This window comes from Hemitrygon akajei, unplaced genomic scaffold (assembly GCF_048418815.1).
Source record: "Hemitrygon akajei unplaced genomic scaffold, sHemAka1.3 Scf000119, whole genome shotgun sequence".
NCBI lineage: Eukaryota > Metazoa > Chordata > Chondrichthyes > Myliobatiformes > Dasyatidae > Hemitrygon > Hemitrygon akajei.
In genome coordinates, this window is record NW_027332005.1 from 798,715 (window position 1) to 806,689 (window position 7,975).

A 7,975-nucleotide genomic window follows, 5' to 3' on the forward strand; every position below is an offset into this window, starting at 1 on the left:
GCGCTGCGTCCTCTGGGCTGACCTTTGGCAAATCTTCCCAGACTTCACTGCACGCCCCCGCATTTGACGGGTCCGGTGAGAATAAGGACCGATAGAAAGTGCGAACTTCTTTGATAATTTTGTCGGGGTCCGTGATGGACGAGACATCAGCAGCCAGTAGCTCCACCAGCTGCTTTTGAACTCCCCGCCACTTCTCCAACGAATAGAAGAAGGGTGAGCCGCAGTCCAAATCTTGCAGCACTTGGATCCGCGACCTCACATATGCACCTCGGGACTGCTGAAGCTGCAGATTCCTCAGTGCGTCCTTCTTCTCCTGGTATTCCTGCCACATTTGTTGGTCTCCACCGGTCGGACCAAGACGGGACTCTAGGTCAAGCAACACTCTCTCAAGCCGCTCAATCTCAGAGCCCCGCCTCTTTGTCGAACCCCAGTGTACTCCCGACATAAATACCGGATGTGGGCTTTGCCCACATCCCACCACAGCCGTAGGGAGCTGAACCCTCTCCGTCTCTCTCTCCAGGTGGCCCAGAAAGCTCGGAATGAATCCCGGAATCGGCTGTCCTCCAGCAGCCTGTTGTTAAAGTGCCAATACCCGGATCCCACCCGAGGGTGCAGAGGAGTAAATTCCATCCACACAAGGTGATGATCCGAGCACGACACCGGCCGCATGGAGGACGCCGACACGCGGGAGATATAAGCCCGAGAGATATACAGGCGGTCTATCCGGGAACCCCCCTCTCTAGATGCTCTGGAGAAGGCGCTAGAGTCGGGGTGAAGATTACGCCAGCTATCCAGCAAGTCAAAGGAGCCGACTAGCTCCTTTAACTTTTTTCCGATGCTTGGTCGCGTTGGAGGCCCGAGCGGTCCTCCACCTCGAGGGTACAGTTGAAGTCTCCCCCGAGGATGACGCAGTCCCCAGGATCGATAGAACTCAGCAAGATGGACAGCTGACAGAATATGCGCGTCTGCATCACCCCGCGCCTCGGAGCATACACGTTGATAAAATGCAGCGGTACTCCATCCAGGCGCACAGCCAGGTGGAGCAGACGGCCGGGCACAACATCTTGGACTCCTACGATTTCTGGCCGAAAGGTTGGGGCCAACAGGATCGCCACCCCGCTAGAGTTGGAGCAAAGGTGACTCATGTAGATCCCGCCCTGCCACTCCAGGAGCCAAGCGGACTCGTCCCCCGAGTTGGTATGGGTTTCCTGCAGGAAAATCACCGCGTATCTCCCATCCCTGAGGACTGAGAGATTGTTATATCTGCGGAGAGAGCCCCTGCTACCGTTTACATTAAGACTAGCTATGGTAAGTTTCAAGCCGGGTGCAGCACCAGTACCCTTCCCGCTGAGAGCAGTGGCGCCCTCAGCCGCACTATCCCGTAGAAAACCAAGAATATTCTTTGCTTTCCGGGCCCGACTGCTACCATCGCTACCCTGTGATCCACCATCTCCCGAAGGAGCGAGGCTGCTTTTCACCCTGATGTCTCTCACCAGGTCATCCAGGAAGGATTTCAGCTGCCGGCTGTCGTTCCTGACACAGCATTCCTCTTCCCCTTCCTCTTCCCCTTCCGTCCGAGGATGACTCGTAGGGACTTCACCAGCCTCGGCATGCTAGGCCAGCGAAGCGAGGCTAGTTTAGGTCGATGCTTTGCACCCTCAGAGGTGAGAATAAACAATCTGATCTCCTTCACAGGTATCAATGGGGATTTTTCGGGAGGGGTGAGGATGTCCATTGTCTCGCTATCAATAGAATCTCCCTCCAACCCCTCACTGCAGACACATTCCCCATCTTCCTCCTCATGTGGTGTATAAGGTGGCTGCCCTTGTAACCCACACTGCGCAGCGGGTACCTCCCTCATACCTTCCCCCTCCACCGTCGCATCAGTCTTATCCACAGTCACGACGGTGGAGGGACTCCCTGCAGGCCATTAGTTGATGGGGTCGGCATGCAAGTTATATCACCCTCCCCAGGAGACAGGCATGAAGGGGACCCCAGCAGCTCTGGTCCAAGGGATTCACCGGCAGCCTGATGCTGACAGTGAGAGAGCCTGATCTCCTCTCCGCTAATACTGTTTAATACACTTGCCTCCAGGGAGGCGCTAACTGCTATGTCCTGGGTGGAGCGCTCCAGGTCTGTTTTAGTTGTGCAAACAGGCCTAGCATCAGCTTCCTCCACAACCCCACCGCCCACCACAGGACTGGTGGCTACATCTGGGGATTCAGGGTTAGACACAACTTCCACCCGGATTCCCACCCCTTTTGGGACTCCCCCGCATCTACATTCCCTGCCTCTTGGGGGAACATTCCCTTCTCCTCTTCACGCCGGAGGAGCACACAGGTGCGGGATTCACCGATGGAGCGTTACTCTCCGCTTCCAACACCCCGTCCGACAGTGCACTTCCCCGAGCCTCCCGCTCCACTTCAGGGCAAATGGGCGTGAGTTCTGCGGTCTCGGGGGCCGACTTCTTCATGTATTTGGATTTCTTCCTCACTTTCCTTCCCCGCACAGGCTCCACCCCGTCCCTCGACTGATCCTCCCTGCACGTAGCCTCAGGATCACCCGCCTGATCCACAGGGGTGGGAGCAGAGACTGGAACAGACGTAGGAATAGGGACAGGGTCAGGGGCAGGAGCAGGGGCCGGCACAGGTGTAGGAGCAGGGATGGGATCAGGGACAGAGGTAGCTGGGGCGCTAATTCCCGAAGTGGACTCCCTGGGTTTTCGGGCGCTAGGACAGTCCCTCCGAAAGTGCCCCACCTCCCCGCACGCATGGCAGCTTCGGCGCTCAGAGCTCCAATACCCCTGATAATCTACACACTCGTGCCGGACAGTAAACCGACCCTCAGCTTCGTCCTCCTTTTCCACCTGTCGTCGGAAAGAGATTACGGTACGGAGGGTGCGTCTCCTGAATTTGTTCCTGATGGCATTTATTTCTGACAGTACTTGCCCCAAGCGCGCTAGTGCGGGAAGCAGGTCCTCGTTGGGGATGAAAGGCTTTACGTGACCGAGGACGATGCGTTGTGTGGGAGCTGTCACTAGCTCCATCTGTAAAAAGATGTTCTCCACCGTGATCCCTCTACTGAGAGCCCGATGCACCAACTCATCATTCCTCAGGTAAAACAGTGCCTTCCCGAACTCTTTCTCAGTGGCCAAAACACCATCTCTCGCCAACAAGTCCTCCATAGCCTCCGCGCAGTTTTCCAGGGTAGTTCCAGTTCGCAAAATACATTGCACCCCGCGTTCAACTTTCACCGTCCGAAACAGGGCGTTGTCCGAGGCTGGAGAGGCTGCCGCCTTTGCATAACTCCCCGAAGGCCTGCAACTCCCTGTAGACCAGTCCGGCATCTTGCTTCTGTGTCCGAATCGAGAAAGATACGGTGGTGGTGCAGCTTATAAAGTCCTGGAGCGAGTTGAGTAACTGGCCGGAAAAGTTTGTACTCGACAGTACCTTGCTGGCTCACTGCCAGAAATTCCAGCGCCAGGAAAGGCTCGGTTAGTCCTGCAGAACTTCCAGGCCGTGAGAGGTCGAGACGTCTCAAACGATGTTTCGGCTCCTACACCGAACGTGAGTGCCGACGATTGAGATGGAAGGAGGTTGTCCCGATGTCAGTGGGGGAACAACGACGTTTGTCTCCGGTTTTTGCAGCGACCCGGCTTCCTGGCGAGTTGCCAGCGGCCACAGCAGGGAGCTACGCAGTTCGCAGCCGTCAACGAACCCCGTCCAAACTGGCAGAAAAACTCCAAACGAAGCTTCCTCACTAAACCAGCCGCTCACTTAGATGTTCAAGAGACGTTTCAAAAGAATTTCCAAGTAAATCACGACCTTCATAAAGCAGTTCTTCCTCGATTTGTCCCAGCGCAATCAGAACAGCCCCGCTCTGTGTCTGACCCCGGGAGTGTGTGATGGTACGATGTGGAGGGAGATTCACTCTGTGTCTCACCCTGGGTGTCTGTGATGCGACGGTGTGGTGAGAGTTTCACTCTGTTTCTCACCCCGGGTGTGTGTGATTGGACATTGCAGAGGGAAATTCACTTGGTGTCTCACCCCCGGGAGTCTGTGTTGTGATGATAGGGAGGGAGATTCACTCTGTGTCTGAGCCCGGGATTGTCTGATTGGATGGTTTCGAGGGCGATTCACTCTGTATCTGACCCCAGATCTGTGTGATGGGACATGGTGGAGGGAGATTCAATCTGTGTGTGACCTTGGGAGTGTGTGATGGGAGAAGTGGTGGGAACTTCTCTCTGAGTCTTACCCTGGGGGCGTGTAATGGGACGATGTGGAGGTAGCTTCATAGTGTTTCTGACCCCGAGAGTGTGTGATGGGCCGGTGAGGGGGAGATTAACTATGTGTCTGACACCGGGAGTGTGTGATGGGACGGTGTGTAGGGAGATTCACTCTGTCTGACTCAGAGTGAGAGTGATGGGACGGTGTGTAGGGAGCTTCACTCTGTGTCTGATACCAGGAATGGGTGATGGTGCTAATCAGTGGGAGATTCACTCTGTGTCTCACCACAGGAGTGTGTTGTGACTGTGTGGAAGGTCATTCACTCTGTGTTTGACCCCAGGTGTGTGTGAAGGGACAGTGTGGAGGGAGATTCAATGTGTGTGACCCTGGGAGTGTCTATTGGGAGAAGTGGTGGGAACTTCTCTCTGAGTCTTACCCTGTGGGCGTGTAATGGGTCGATGTGGAGGTAGCTTCATACTGTCTCAGACCCCGAGAGTGTGTGTTAGGATGTTGAGGGGGGAGATTAATTATGTATCTGACTCTGGGAGTGTGTGATGGGGTAGAGGGGAGTGAGAGTCACTCTGTATCTGACTCGGAGGGAGTGTGATGGTATGGTGAGGAGGGGACTTCTCTCTGAGTCTAATCCCCGGAGTGTATGATGGGATGATACAGAGGGAGATTCACTACCTCGGGAGTGTGTGAAGGGACGGTGTGGAGGGAGATTCACTCTGTGTGTGACCCTGGGAGTGTGTGTTGGGAGAAGTGGAGGGAACTTCTCTCTGAGTCTTACCACGCGTGTTTGTAATGGGACGATGTGGAGCTAGCTTTATACTGTTTCTGACCCCACGAGTGTGTGATGGGACAGTGAGGAGGGAGATTCACTCTGTGTCTGACCCCAGGAGTGTGCGATTGGACATTGCAGAGGGAGATTCTCTCTGTGTCTCACCACGGGAGTGTGTGTTGTGATGATGTGGAGCGAGATTCACTCTGTGTCTGACCCGCAGTGAGTGTGAAGGTACGGTTTGGAGGGAGCTTTACTCTGTGTCTCACCCTGGGTGTCTGTGATGCGACTCTCAAATTTCTAAGCCCTTTAAATTACAGCGGGGAACTAGACAAGGTTGTTCTCTTAGTCCTTTACATTTTGCTTTAGCTATAGAATCCTTAGCAATAGCATTTCGAGAATCTAAGGACATTTCTGGTATACTGAGGGACGGTCTGACTCATAAAATTTCATTATACGCTGATGATATTTTACTTTTTATCTCTAACACTGAAATTTCTTTACCTTCGGTTCTTTCTTTAATTTCCCAGTTTAGTTCTTTTTCAGGATATAAGCTGAACTTACATAAAAGTGAGCTATTTATGGCCTGGGAGCAGGATTTAAATATCTCCTTATCCGAGGAGAGCTGGGACTCAGTTCTCAAATCGGTTAACTCAATCTCCCTTTGTGCTCGCCATTGCCTTTTACAGTTTAAGATTGTTCATAGAGCCCATATGTCTAAATCTAAACTATCTCGATTCTACTCTGGCTTTAGTCCGCTCTGTGATAAATGCAAGAGGTGCGTGGCCTCTCTCATCCATATGTACTGGTTCTGTCCTAGCTTGGAGAAATTCTGGAAAGATGTCTTCACTACATTATCGGGTATTCTGAATCAGCATCTAGAACCTAACCCCTTAATTGCTCTGTTCGGTTTTTGGGGCGAGACAGATTTATGTCTGGGTCCGACCAAATGCCGAATACTATCCTTTGCCTCTCTCCTGGCTAGACGCTTGATCCTCCTTAGATGGAGAGATGTTGCCCCGCCCACTCATGCGCAATGGCGTAACGACATTATGGCCTGCTTGGACCTCGAAAAAATTCATTATTCAGTTCTTAATTCGGATCTAAAGTTCCATAAGGTCTGGGGACCTTTTATCGAGTACTTTCATAACCTTCCTCTTGACTAGGTTTTTTTTTTCTTTTTTTTTCTTCGTTTCGGTCCCTTGCTTTCAGCTCCTTTTTTTCTGGTAGTAGGCATTATCATCCTCTGTTACTAAGTGTATTTACAGTCTGGGAGTTTGACTGTCCGGACCTATACTCTTCATACTGTGTGGTGGTTGGTCTGGAGTTGTTGTTTTTTTCTTGTGTTGTGGGGCTTGGGGAGGACACTAAGCTCACTTGTCTTCAATTTAGTTGCTTTTTTGTTAAACTCTCTTCCTTTGTAGCATATTGTTATTGTATGCTTAATCTTGCACTGTATTAATGCTACTCATTGGGATTTGGGTTTTTTAATTTTGTAAAATGTTTTGAAAAACTAATATTTTTTTTTAAAAGTGAGCTATTTCCTTTAAATGACCTAATGTCATCAAATGCCAAATTTCCATTCGAAGTTGTTACAAGTCAATTTACATATCTAGGTGTAACAATTACTAAAAACTTCAAGAATGTATTTGAAGAAAACTTAAACCCCTTATTGAATTATGTGAAAAAGATGCTTTCTAAATGGTCTTCTCTTTCTTTATCCCTAAATGGCCGAATTAATTCGGTTAAAATGAAAATTCTTCCTAAATTTTTATATCTTTTTCTGGCCTCACCTATTTTTATTCCAAAGACCTACTTTGATTCTTTAGATTCAATTTTAACATCTTATACTTGGAATAATAAGCAAGCTCGTTTAAGTAAAGTTTACCTACAAAGAAATAAAGAGATGGGTGGATTAGCCCTACCCAATTTTAGGTTTTACTATTGGGCTGCCAATATAAGGAATATTACTTTCTGGTCTTATTATATTTATCGTAAAGATTGCCCATCATGGGTCTCCTTAGAAGTTAATTCTGTAAACAATTCCTCTATTGTCTCTTCTTGGATCATACTCTTCTTTTTCAGCAAATAAAATAACAAATAACATAATTGTTAAGCAAACTTTGAGGATTTGGTCTAAATTTAGGACATTTTGGGGGTTTAGCGAATTTTTCATTTTCATCTCCCATTCTCCTTAATTATTTTTTTATCCCTTCCATGACTGAGAAATTCTTTAAGGATTGGGATGAACTAGGTATTAAGTGTTTTTGGGACCTGTTTATCTCAGGATCTGTTGCTTCATTTTACCGATTGTCAACTAAATTTGCACTCCCAAAAACACATTGTTATAGATACCTTCAAATTAGAGATTTCTTACGTTTCCAATTAACTACTTTTCCGATAGGTCCTGATAAAAATTTACTGGACGATCTTTTAAATTTAAAACCTTTTGTTAATGGTTCTATTACCAGTATCTATTACTTGCTAATTGATTCTAGACAAGACTTTTTAGATAAAATTAAAAAAAAAGTTTGGGAGGACGACCTCAATTGTCGGATTTGTGATGAAAGATGGAATAAAATTCTTAAACGGGTTAATAAAACATCTTTCTGCGCCCGTCATTCTCTTTTACAATTTAAAGTGGTTCATAGAGCTTACATTTCTAAACAGAAGCTGTCCAATTTTTATCCGAATGTTTCTCCACTTTGTAATAAATGCAACTCTGCTGATGTTTCTTTAATTCATATGCTTTGGTTTGGCACTAAAATTGAAAAGTTTTGGCGGGAAGTATTCCATACCTTCTCACTTTTAGGGTCCAATTTGACCCAAATCCCCTTACTGCCTTGTTTGGTATTATTGCAGATGAAGATATAACTTTAAATACTTCTAACCTACAGGTTTAAGTTTTTCCCTCACTTTTAGCAAGGAGAGCAATCTTGCTTAATTGGAAGGAGTCTACCCCTCCTAC